We start from the raw sequence: 12,682 nt of genomic DNA, 5'->3' as shown, positions 1-12,682 counted from the left end.
GTTGTGATTAATATATCGGAGGGGACGGGGACACAGCCGAGGAGGCCTGGCTTGTGACATGGCGCAGCAGAGCCTGTGATGGGGCAATAGGGACCACGCCTGCGCTCCTGCCCGGAGTCAGAGTAGGGGGCGTGCTGGCATCTCCCACCACAGCTCGTGAATCATTGAGCCACCTTCTCAGCCAGAGGCCACGGGAAGTGAACCTCGTGGATTCTCGGGAGCCTGTGCAGCATGGAGCATGGGAGCCGCCTCTCCTGTGTCTGCAGACAGCTGCCTCCTCCTGACTTCTGTTTCCTGTTGGCCTGAGGCCTTGTGGCTGAAGTTTAGTGAGCCTAGGGGTGGGGTGGCGGGGTGGGCAGTGGGTGTGGGAGGGGCCCCACCTCTGCGCTTGTGGACGGATGGTCCCTGTTTGCATCTGCGCCCAGCAGTGCTGGGGGAGGGGACTTGTGCACCCCCCATCTCTGTAGGGCAAGTGCACTGAAGTGAGTGGGTGGAGGGCATGGGGTTTTGCTGAGGGGCTGGGGGTGGAGTGGCATGCCCTGTAGTGCTTGCATTGTTTCTGGAGGAAACAACAGAATGAGTCAGAAGTGGCTGCTGGTTTTCTTGGAAGCTGTGCCACTGACATCACAGGGTTTGTCCCTTGTCCCACCTGGCAGAGAGGGGGCCCCCAGAGGAGCAAAGAAACAGAAAAGTTTGCACAAAAGGTACTTAAACTTGATACTTTAAATTTTTGGGCCCCTAACCCTGTGGTTGCCATTGGCTACCACTTAACAAAGCATCGAAGTTCCTGTATTGTGATGTTTCAGTTAAGATGTCTGAAATCTTAAAGCATAAAATTGTAAAATATTGTTGACCATTACTGTGAAACTGGGATTATAGCACACATTTTTTTTTAAAGCCATCCTTTGGGAATAAAGTCAGGAATGGAGATGAATCAGTAGATGGTTTTAGAGATTTGGTGTTGAATGACTTCAAGAACTATTTCCCCGTACGTTACAAGTTAGATTAGTCTCATAAGGCTGATGCTGATACATCCACATGAACTCCATTTCCAATATACCAGTGCTGGAAGGCCCTGCATCAATATCCATGGGGTTCTCATCCTGAGAGCCGTTTGGTTTCCTTGGTAATTGTTTAGAGGTGTCTATAGGTCTTACAGGAGGAGAACTATCATTGCTTTGTGGCTCCATTTTGTTGTTATTATTGGTTAGTCACTCAGTTGTGTCTGACTCTTTATGACTTTATGGACTATAGCCCGCCAGGCTCCTCTGTCCATGGGATTTCCCAGCTAAGAGTAGTGGAGTGGGGAGTATTTCCTTCTCCAGGGGATCGTCCCAACCCAGGGATCAAACCCAAGTCTCCTGCATTGGCAGGCAGATCCTTTACCACTGAACCACCTGGGAAGCCTGGCTCCATTTTATATTCTCCGGTTAATTCAGCACTGATTTTGTGAATCTAGGCACCTGGTTAATAGAGGAAGAGCAAGGAGACACTTGCACATGTTTCTTCAGTGAAAGAAGGGCTCTAGTGTTCATTCACCAGTGTTTGCCAAGCACCTGCTCTGTGCCCCGGGAATACCGAGATGAACCGGGAGGTGAGCTACATGGGGTGGGTGACGCAGATGATCAGCGAAGGATGGCCAGTGGCAGCCAGAGTCTCTGTCTGGTGATAAATCTCTGAAGAAATGAGTGGGAAGCTCATCCAGAGATTGGAGGGAAAAGGCCTTTTGAAGGAAGACCCCCCCCCACCCCCATGTGAAGAGCTGGGGAACCTTCCAGGTGTGATGCTCCTCCAGGGGATCCAGCTGGGCACGTCCAAGGGAGGGCCTCTGACAGTACAGATGGGGTCTCTGGACAGAGGTCTCAGACCTGGGGGTTGTGACAAAGGTCTTGGATTTTTACTGTAAGTGTAGTGAGAAGAAGCCACAGGAAGGTTCTCCTCAGGGAGGGACATGGCCTGACTTGTATGTTTTTAAAAACAATTTTTAAAATTTAAATTGTACACATACCATAAAGGTTACCATCTTAGCCATTTACTTGCTTTGTGTGTGTTTTTTTTTTTTTGCTTGCTTTGTGTTTTTAAAAAGCCCTCTGGCAGCTGAGTGGCCTTAACTGTCCTGAGCAGGATGGGCAGGAGCAGAGCTGAGACCGTCTGTCCTCTGCGGGGATGCGGTAGCATGAGGAGGGGGTGGGCCGGGGCAGGGGAGTGTGGGGAGAGACACTTGGTGTGGGGCGGTGAGTATCGGAAGGCCTTGTTGGCAGAGCCTCACAGGAGGGACTGGAACATTCATAGAGGGAGGTCTCTGAGGAAGGTCTTAGAGACTGCAGGTGGATCGGTAGGGCCTGACTGCCCCTCGGGGTGTGGCCGGCCTGACTGGTGGAGCCCAGCTGGTCTGTCCCTTGATTGGGAACAAGGTTGAGTCTGGGTCCATTTGGGGAAGCACTCAGGCTTGGGCACATTAGCAGTCTGATGAGCGTCAGACCAAAGATGAGTGTGAACTATTGGTTTGTGCGGGAGCAGCGGCCCCGGCCGAACGCTGAGGCTGAGTCAGGGACAGGAGTGTGGAAAAGGGAAAGCCAGGGCTGCACAGTCCACCGAGAAGGAGAGGGGAGCGTGGGGATCCACGCAGGAGCTGGACCCCGGGCAGATGAGGATCTGAGGGGCAGCCCCGAGCCCTGGGGGAGGGAGAGGGGGAGGAGGCCCAGCTGACAGTAGAGACGGGAAGTCAGGAGAAGCTGCTGACTCAGGCTGGTCTGTGCTGGGGCTGGCGGCTCCCCGGAAGGCCAGCTGCCGGGCAAGTCGGTGGACAGACGAGGGTGGGGCCCTGAGGAGGCCCTCCTGGGCTGGGGAGGCTTCTATAGGGAGTCCCCTGAGCTTACTCTGATTGTCCCTCCACATCATCAGTCTCTTGCAGATGCTGCATCTGTATTCACCCCCCCCCATCCTCCCCCACACACACTTCTCGGTGAGCCCTGAGCAGCAGTGGAGGTCAGGAGTCGGGAGAAAGCAGGGAGAAAGCAGTTCTGTCCCCAGCCCCTCCCCATCCCAATCCTCCTGAGTGGTTGGGTTGGCTGCACTTCTCTGCTGGGGGCTCAGCTTCTGCTCTTGGTCCAGCTCCCTCAGGGGCTCGGCTGCTCCATCCCGGACCTGGCAGGCTGGGGGTGATCCTGGCCTGGCCTGGCTTCTGTACCTCCCCTATGCTGCTTTCCAGACAAGTCAGCCCCTGGTAAAGGGTCCTTTCTGAGCTCTCCTGTTCCCCAGCTGATGTCCCAGACAGAGGCAGGGACATGTGACTGAACAAAGATTATGACTCAAGATGTGTGTGTGTGTGTGTGGGTGTGTGTACATGCACATGCACTTGCGTGCTCAGTTGTGTCTGACTCTTTGGGACCCCATGGACTGTAGCCTGCCAGGCTCCTCTGTCCATGGGATTTCCCAGGCAAAAAGACCGGAGTGGGTTGTCATTCCCTCCTCTAGGGGATCTTCCCAACCCGGGGATCGAACCCTTGTCTCCTGCGTCTCCTGCTTTGCAGGCAAATTCTTTACCACTGAGCCATGATTCAAGATGCTTCTGCCTAAATTGAGATGAATCCAGTTCCCTTCTCCACTATAATTTTTGCTTTGTTTTGTCTTTCTTATCACATTTTAAAAACTTGTGGTGAAATACATGTAATATAAAGTTTACTGTCTTCACCATTATGAAGTGTTCAGCTCAGTAACATTAAGTACATCCATGCTGTTTTGCAACTATCACCACCATCCATCCACAGAACTGTTTCTTCTTCAGAACAGAAACTCTGTCCCCATCAAACAGTAACTCCTGTTCACCACCCCCACCCCCCACAGCCCCCTGCAACCACCGTTTTACTTTCTGTTCCTATGAATCTGACTACTCTAAGAACCTCACGTAAGTGTAATCATACAAGTGTTTCTGTCTTTTTCTGCCCGGTTTATTTCACTTAGCACAATTTCCTCAAGATTCGTCTATGCTTTTTCTTCTTTTTGAAGACTGAATAATATTCCACTGCATGTATAAACCACTTTTTGTGTATCTACTCATCCATCAGTGGACATTTGGTTTGCTTCCACCTTTTGGCTGTTGTGAATAATGCTGCTGTGAACATGGGTGTGCAGTAATCTCTTTGAGACCCTGCTTTCAGTTTTGGGGGCAGTGTACCCAGAAGTGGAATTGCTGGATCATACGGTAAAATCTGTTTTTTATTTTTTTCAGGAACCACCATACTGTTTTTCATAGCAGCTGCACCATTTTATATTCCCAGCAACAATTCACAAGAGTTCCAGAGCTGTCCACATTCTTGCCAACACTTGTTATTTTCTGGTTTGGCTTGGCTTGGTTTGGTTTGGGTGGGTAGTAGCTATCCTAATGAGTATGATATGGTATCTCAGTGTGGTTCTGATTTGCGTCTCCATGATGTTGAGCATCTTTTAATTTACTTTTGACCATGGGTATATCTTAGTTGGGCTTCCCAGGTGGCACAGTGGTAAAGAATCTGTCTCCCAATGCAGAAGACGCAGGAGACTGGGGTTCAGTCCCTCAGTTGGGAAGATCCCCTGGAGAAGGAAACAGCAACCCACTCCAGTATTCTTGCCTGGGAAATCCCATGGACAGAGGAGACTGGTGGGTTGGAGTCCATGGGGTCGTAAAAAGTCGGACATGACTGAGCACACACGCAAAGCACCTTTGGAGAAGTATCTATTCATGTCCTTTGTCCATTTTAAAATCAGGTTAGTTCTTGTTGTTGAGTTGCAGGAGTTCTTTGTATATTCCAGATGATAACCCTGCCTTAGTCTGCCTGGGCGCTCATAACAGAATACCATAGACTGAATGCCTTAAACAACAGAAATTGATTTCTCGCAGTTCTGGAGGTTAGGAAGTCCAAGGACAAGGTGTGGCTGTTGGCTTCTTGGTGAGGGGTCTCCTCCTGCCTTGCAGGCTGCCGTCTTCTCACTATGTCCTCGCGTGGCTTTTCATTAGTGTGTGTGCAGCAGAAAGGTCTCTCTCCCCCGCCTCTCCTAATAAAGGCACCAATTCTATGGGATTAGGACCCACCCTTATCACTTCATTTAACCTTAATCCACCCCCTGAAAGTCCTATCTCCAAATGAAATCACTTTGAGAATTAGGGCTTCAACATATAAATGTGGTGGCAGAGGGGCACAATTCAGTCCACAGCAAACCCTTGCCAATGTTTTCTTCCATTCTGTGAGTTGCCATTTCACTCTATTGATTGTGGGTTCTCTGATGCATGGGAGTGTTTAATTTAAAAAAAATTTTCTTTTCTATTTACTTGACTTTTTGTCTGCATTGGGTCTTCACTGCTGCGCATAGGCTTTCTCTAGTTGCAGTGAGGGGGGCTGCTCTCTCTTGCAGTATATGGGCTTCTCACTGTAGTGGTTTCCATGCTGTGGAGCACAGGCTGTGAGCGTGGGCTCAGCAGTTGTGTCGCATATGAGCTTATTTGCTCCATGGCATGTGGGATCTTTCCAGACCAGGGGCTGAACCTGTGACCCCTGCACTGGCAGGCAAATTCTTAACCAGTGGATCACCAGGGAGTCCCAAGTGTTTAATTTTGTTGTCATCCAGTACATCTTGTTGCTTGTGCTTTTGGTGTCATCTTTAAGAATCCATTGCCAAATCCAACGTCATGAAGCTTTTCCCCTGTGTTTTCTTCTGAGAGTTTTACAATTTTGGCCCTTAGATTTAGGTCTTTCATCCACTCTGAGTTAACTTTTGCCTATGGTGTAAGGTAAGGGTTCCACTTAATCCTTCTGATGTGGATGCCCAGTTTTCTCAGCATATTTGTTGAAAAGACTGTCCTTTCCTCTGAATGCTCTTGGCACTAGACAATAGTTTATATTCTTACTCTTTCAATAGACCTTTTGAAACTGTTCCTATAGAAAAAGCTCTTGAAGTACTTTATTTCCATCTCCTTTTGTACGGCCTTGACTCTTTCCTATAGTTCTTTGATGTGAAGCCACATTTTAGGTAAGGAAACAACTCCTGGTTAGTGGCTACCAGCTCTGTGGGACGCTGGCTTCTTGGTTCGGCTTTGGAGACAGAAGGATGGCCCAGGGCAGTATTTCTGAGGGTTTGATCTCAATATAGCTCCCAGATTACAGCCTCTCTCTAGGATCTGCGTTTTATATTTAAAGACCAGCTCCTCCTGTTTTTTTGTTTTTTTTTAAATTCCGGATTAAACCCTATTCATTATGGTCTCTACCTTGTGGCAGCCTGTCATAGTTTCTGCAAGTCCGTATTCCATTTCCAGAGTGTGTTTTCAGCTTGAGATGGTGGGGCTAGTGCTGTGCGGTTGTCCTTTTCAGTTTAGTTTTGTTTCATCCCTTCTTGGTTCTCACTTTCTTCCGATGACTTCTGCTGATGGGATCAATGAAATTTTGTTAAAATTTTATGTATTTATTTATTTTTGGCTGAGTTGGGTCTTTATTGCTGTAGGCTTTGTCTAGTTACGGTAAGCGGGGGCTGCTGTTGATTGCAGTGCTTGGGCTTCTTTTTGCGGTGGCTTCCCCTGTTGGGGAGCACAGACGCTAAGCTCACAGACTTCAGCAATTGTGGCTCAAGGGCTCTAGAACTTGGGCTCAGAAGTTGTGGCTCCCCGTGGCCTGTGGAATCTTTCCAGATCAGGGATCAAACCTGTGTCCCCTGCATGGGCAGGTGGATTCCTATCCTGCCTCTGTACCACCAGGGAAGTCCTCCATATGAATTTGCCTTTTCCCTTCTGATGCTGTGTAGAAACTTGTTCTTTATATACTGGGAAGGATTGAATCTAAACAAAATGGGATGACTTTTCATCTCGAGACCAACAGGAAATAATAAGCTTTGAAGAGCTTCCTTTGGCCTCTAACCAGAGTCCGGGATTCCCTTGGCTGTTCCCGGGCCAGGTTTTCAGCGTAAACATTCCCAGGTTGGGTGGGAATCAAACCAGGTGCTGGTTGAGGAGCCTGGCTCTTCCTCTGGAACTGAGTTTCCCAACATGGAGTACCAACAGCTTAGGCAGGATCACTCTTCATTGTGGGACTGCCCTTTGGGTACTGGGGTGTCCAGCAGCGTCTCTGGCTCCACCCCCAGCACCAGCCCGCCAAGCTGTGACAGCCCAGAGCAGCTGCACGCACTGTCAGATGTCCCCTGGGGGCAGAATCCTCCGCCCACCCCACTGCAGAGGTCAAGAGCAAGCCCAGAGCGGGTTCTAGAAAGCTCTTGCTGGATATTTTCAGCGTGCCATTCACTTGCCTTCTGTTTCCTGCCGAGTCCCCTGGTAGTTGAGCTATGTGAACATGCTTATTTTGTTCGTTCTCAGACTTGAATGCCTCCGCTCTCGGCTTCCTGGGGCTTATTGTACTTGGATGCAAAGCTGAATGCCCTCACCCACCCCTGGACACTCCTTATTATTTGTGATGGTCCAGAATGGTTTCCCGGCTGCCTTTCGATTTTCTTGCCTTAAAAGGGTAACCAGTCTGAGGCCCAAGACACCCGCCCCCCAGCACAGCTCTGAAGGTGGCGCTGAAACATCTGAGCTGCATGCTGGCTGACCCTCCCTCTGCATGGACCGTATCGTGTTCCTGACTGTTCTCTCCCTCCCCTTCTCTTCCATCTTTTTTACTTAACTCCACTCAATTTATGAGTTATGGTTTAAATAGAAGTCTTAGGTGAACACATTCTAGAGAGGAAAGAAGCTTGATAAGAATATAAAATGAACAATTTAAGGAAAACAGCCCTGGGAAGACCCTCTCCCTGCCCTTGTGGAGTGAGTTCCTAAGTTTAAGTGTACCTCGGATCCTCGGATAACATGGGTTTGAACCGCATGGATCTACCTACAAGTAGGTTTTTTCCACAGCGGATCCTTCAGTACATCTTCGTCCATGGTTGGTTGAATCTGTGGATACCAAGGAACCACAGACTCGGAGGGACCACAGACATGGAAGGGACCACAGACATGAGGGATCACAGGCATGGAGGTGCCCAGACATGAGGGACCACAGACGTGTGGGGACCACAGACGTGGAGGGGACCACAGACATGAGGGATCACAGGCATGGAGGTGCCCAGACATGAGGGACCACAGACGTGTGGGGACCACAGACGTGGAGGGGACCACAGACATGAGGGATGAGGGACCACAGACATGAGGGATCACAGGCATGGAGGGGCCCAGACATGAGGGACCACAGACGTGTGGGGACCGCAGACGTGGAGGGGACCACAGACATGAGGGATGATGGACCATAGACATGAGGGATCACAGGTGTGGAGGGGCCCAGACATGAGGGACCACAGACGTGTAAGGGCCACAGACGTGGAGGGACCCAGACATGGAGGGCCAACTATAAATGATGGATAAATTAAGCCCCACTTTGTTCAAAGGTCAACTGTAATTTCTTGATCAATTTGATCCTCTTGAGTTGGTTAGAAGAATTTTTAGGAATCAGGAAATTAATCATAGAAATCTTTTTTTTTTCTTTTCATCATCTTGTGCTTGGCTAGAACCCATCTGTCTATTTTCTGTTTTGAACTCATAACCCTAAGAGAAGTATCGTTCATCAGCATGCACACGATGTTGCCTTTCAGCCACTGGGGCCAGTCCTAGTGACTGTGGGGTGTCCGCTCGTTGTTCAGCTTTCTCTGCACTTTCCCTCTGTCGGATTTCCAGGTGAACACAGGCTGCTCTGTGAGCAAGGAGAGACCTTGCTTATGTCTGGAGTGTCTGTCTGGCTCCGGCCACTGGACATTGATTCCATGGATCCATCACTGGGTGTTGCTGAGTCCATAAAGCCAAGTAGCTCTTGGCTGAACACCATGAGCATTTGTGAGTAGGCAACTGATGCTCGTTGAGTGTCTTTTGTTGTGTGATGCGGGCACCAAAAACTCTGTTGATCAGGTGAAGATGTTGGGAATCGTAGTGTTTTGAGAAGCATGCCTGAGCCTGTGCAGTGAGCAGCGGAGGTGGAATCGGACCAGGAGCTCTGGATCCGGAAGCCTGTGTGCTTTCCTCAGAACACTACCCAGGGAGGCCGTGCCCACCCCTGGTGTGTAAGAGCCAATTAAAACTGGATTTGAATCCTGGCTGTATTGTAAACTCTGTGGTTTGGGCAAGTTCCTTAACCTCCTGAACAGAACCAAGTGTCTGCATCTTAGACTGAGGGTGATGATACCTGGTAGGGTTGTGATGAGGGCTTGATGACCTGTGAAGAGGCCTGAGCAGCGCCAGGCCACGGGTGAGGGCAAGAGGAGAGTCGGAGAGGAGGCAGTGGGAAGCGGATCGGGTTAAAGTCTGCAGAAGCTGGGAGTGGGCCTGGCGCCCTGCCCAATTCTAGCAGGAGGATCCCAGGGAGTGGACAGGGAACAGGGCCAGAGCAGGCTGAGCACTGTGGGTGGATGACTGCAAGGATGCTCCTTTTGGGGTCCATTCCTGGAAAGCCCATGGCTGGGTGTGGTCAGAGCAAAGGAAAGAGGAGGCCTCGGAAGATTTGGGGAACACAAGGAAGACCCGGTCCTGCTGGAAGGGGCAGGCGATACTTAACAAAGTCCTAGATGTGGAGAGTGGGGAGCAGGGCACCTAGCTGGCCTTCAGCCTGGCTGGAGGCTGAAGCACCCCCAGCCAGCACCCTTGTCCTATCCTCGTCCCAGGAAAGTGGCACTGCTCTGGTGGAGCCCACCACCCCTCAGGGCGTATTCCCTCCAACATAGCACCCACCCCAGCACCCCTCCCCCAGCACTCTCCCTACCAATAGGACTCCCTTCCTGGTTCAAGGGGAGATGTTACTTATTTCATTTCTGTATATTTTGAATTCTGGAAGAAGATGGAATCTGAAGAGTCTGGCTGGTGCATGAGTACAAGATAAATGCCTCCATCTGGGAAAATGAAGGAAAGATGTGTGAAGGGAACCAAGGATGAAGAGTCAGGCCATGTGGAGGGGCTCAGGGGAGGAAGGTCCTCTGTGTACATGCATCTGGGAATAATCAGATTGGGTTCAAGGTTCTAGGAGAATAAAGATGTGATGATGCAAATGAAGTAACCCTGAGAATTTTGCCTCAGAGCAAGTAACCACAGCCTTCGAGAAGTGGCTGCAGGTCTTTCAGGTGACTGTCTGGAAGGTTATCAGGTTTGTTGCCAGAGATTAAGAGTTTAGATCTGGAATTTTGACTGAGGTGCATTTTTCCCCTTTCCTTTCTCTTCTTTTCTTTCTCCCTCATCTCTCCCTTTTTTTCTTCCTTCCTTTTTTTTTTTTTTTAAGATTTATTTATTTATTTTTGGCTGCTCTGGGTCTTCATTGTGGTGCACCGGCTTCTCATTGCTATGGCTTCTTTTGTTGTGGAACACGAGCTCGGTAGTTGTGGCTCATGAGCTTAGTTGCCCTGTGGCATGTGGGATCTTCCTGAGCCAGGGATTGAACCTGTGTCCCCAGCACTGGCAGGCTAGACCACCAGGGAAGCCGCCTTCCTTTCTTTTTCTTTCTTTTTTTATGCCAAGGGCTTAGGGAAACACTGGGAAGATTTTCTATCACCTTCCTTCTGCTTTTCCTCTTCAAGGTCTTATCTTTCTTCTGGGGAATGAGTATGATGCATTTCATTTCCATTTTGATGGGTAGATTTTGGAAAGCACAGATGCGGTATAGAATCACCTATGTTTTCACCGAGTAAGTCCTACAACAGTCATCTCTAAGTAGTTGCAATCATCACCTGAAAGGGTGCCTTGATTAAACAGATACTTTTTTTGTTGTCACTGTGAGTCAGACTGACATGCCACTGGTTGGTTCTGCAGTCATGGGTAAAATTCATCAGTAATTCTCTCCAAGAATCACTCAGGCTATGTTCATTCATTTTATACTGAGAGTCCTAATAAAATGAGTTGCTATATAGGTCTTAACCTAGGAATTCTTCCATTGTTGCTGTGGAAACAAGCATTAAAAATTGTGGGCAGAGAAAGAAAAATAGCTTGTGCTAAACATCCATGCAATGCACAAGAAGTGGTTGTTTAAATACAGAATCTTAAAAATCGTGATACCTGGAATCAAGCTGAGACTAATAAACTATTGCACTAGTCATATGACTGAAATCGTGAGTAATTTTTCTCAGAAATGATTTAGAAAACAAATCGCTGTCTTAAAATATTATTTTCACCTGTAGTCACATTGGCACAGCTGCCAGGATAGCAGTGCTCAGAACGAGTGCCAGGTACGTCTTGGACACTGGCCACCAGCTAATCTCTTTAAGTAGGAGCAGGGGCTGGGTGGTCCCGGCTGGGAGGCTGTTGGTTGAAATGGTGTCTCCAGGAAAGGAGACAAGAACAGGAGGACGTCCCTGCTGGGGAAGGCAGCCTGTTCCTTTTCTCCGGGGCAGAACGGGGTGTCCTGGGATGCAGTGAGGGGAGAGGTGGCCCAGGGCTGCTGAGCATCAGCTACGATCCGGGAGGCGAGCAGTTAATTAGACCCAGGTCCTGTGAGTGCTGGGGCTTCCCGGGTGGCGCAGTGGTAAGGAATCCACCTGCCAACACAGGAGTCGCAGGAGACGAGGGTTTGATCCTTGAGTTGGGAAGATCCCCTGGAAGAGGACATGGCAACCCACTCCAGTATTCTTGCCTGGGAAATCCCATGGACAGAGGAGTCTGGTGGACTACAGTCCATGTAACAGTCCACGGGGTCACGAAAGAGTTGGACACGATTGAATACCTGGGAGTGCAGCCACCAGCATCACTGTCACCTGGTGCTTGGCGGTGGTTCAGTCGCTCAGTCGTGTCCGACTCTTTGTGACCCCACAGGCTGTTGCCCACCAGGTCCCTCTGTCCGTGGGATTCTCCAGGCAACAATACTGGAGTGGGTTGCCATTTCCTCCTCCAGGAGATCTTCCTGACTCAGGGATCAAACCCAGGTCTCCTGCACTGCAGGTGGATACTTTACTGACTGCGCCACCAGGGAAGTCCAGTCACCTGGTGGTGTTTTTTAAAGTGCATTTTCCAGTTTGTTTCTTATCTGCAGTTTTGGTCCTTGACCTCACATCCCTGGTCGTGAGTGTCCACAAGGACAGGCAGAGTCAGAGTCCCATTGTGCTGCTGAGAGGGAAAAGGGCTCAGAGGTTCATGGCCAGCCGGCCCACATCCTCAGGAGTGGTGGCAGGACGCAGGCCACCTTCCTCGCCTTTGGACGTGGGTTTCCCCCAGGCTTTTAACCACATCCTGCTCCTTTGCACAAATTGTCTTTCCTAGAATATTTTAATTGAGTAACTCTACTCTATAATGGCAGGTCTGTCTGATCAAAATCTTCCCAATTAATTTTTAATTGATACCATTTTTGTCCAAAAGAAGAAAAAAAAGCTGTGCTTCTGTGAAATTGAATTTTCAAGTAATTCATTTATGTCTATTTGGAAATTATGTAAGTTGCTCAACTGTCAACCCTAAAATGGCAAGGCTTACGGACATAGTATGTCTCGACTCCAGCTGACCTGTTTTATGTGGGGAGATACATGTATCTCCACATTGCTGAAGAGTAATGTCATAACATTTCCCTTGTAGCTCAGTCAGTAACAAATCTGCCTGCAATGCAGGAGACCTGGGTTTGATCCGTGGGTTGTGAAGATCCCCTGGAGAAGGAAACGGCAAGCCAATCCAGTATTCTTGCCTGGAGAATCCCATGGACAGAAGAGCCTAGTG

The 12,682-nt window shown here is 49.4% G+C and overlaps 1 protein-coding gene across 9 annotated transcripts in view; it reads left to right on the top strand.

Annotated features, from left to right (window-relative positions):
- Positions 1–12,682, top strand: part of SPECC1 (sperm antigen with calponin homology and coiled-coil domains 1) — a 210,831-nt gene that overhangs the window by 57,884 nt on the left and 140,265 nt on the right. The window lies entirely within an intron of this gene.

Source organism: Cervus elaphus, chromosome 5 (genome assembly GCF_910594005.1).
Source record: "Cervus elaphus chromosome 5, mCerEla1.1, whole genome shotgun sequence".
Classification (NCBI taxonomy): domain Eukaryota; kingdom Metazoa; phylum Chordata; class Mammalia; order Artiodactyla; family Cervidae; genus Cervus; species Cervus elaphus.
This window is presented reverse-complemented; position numbering and strand designations above follow the sequence as displayed.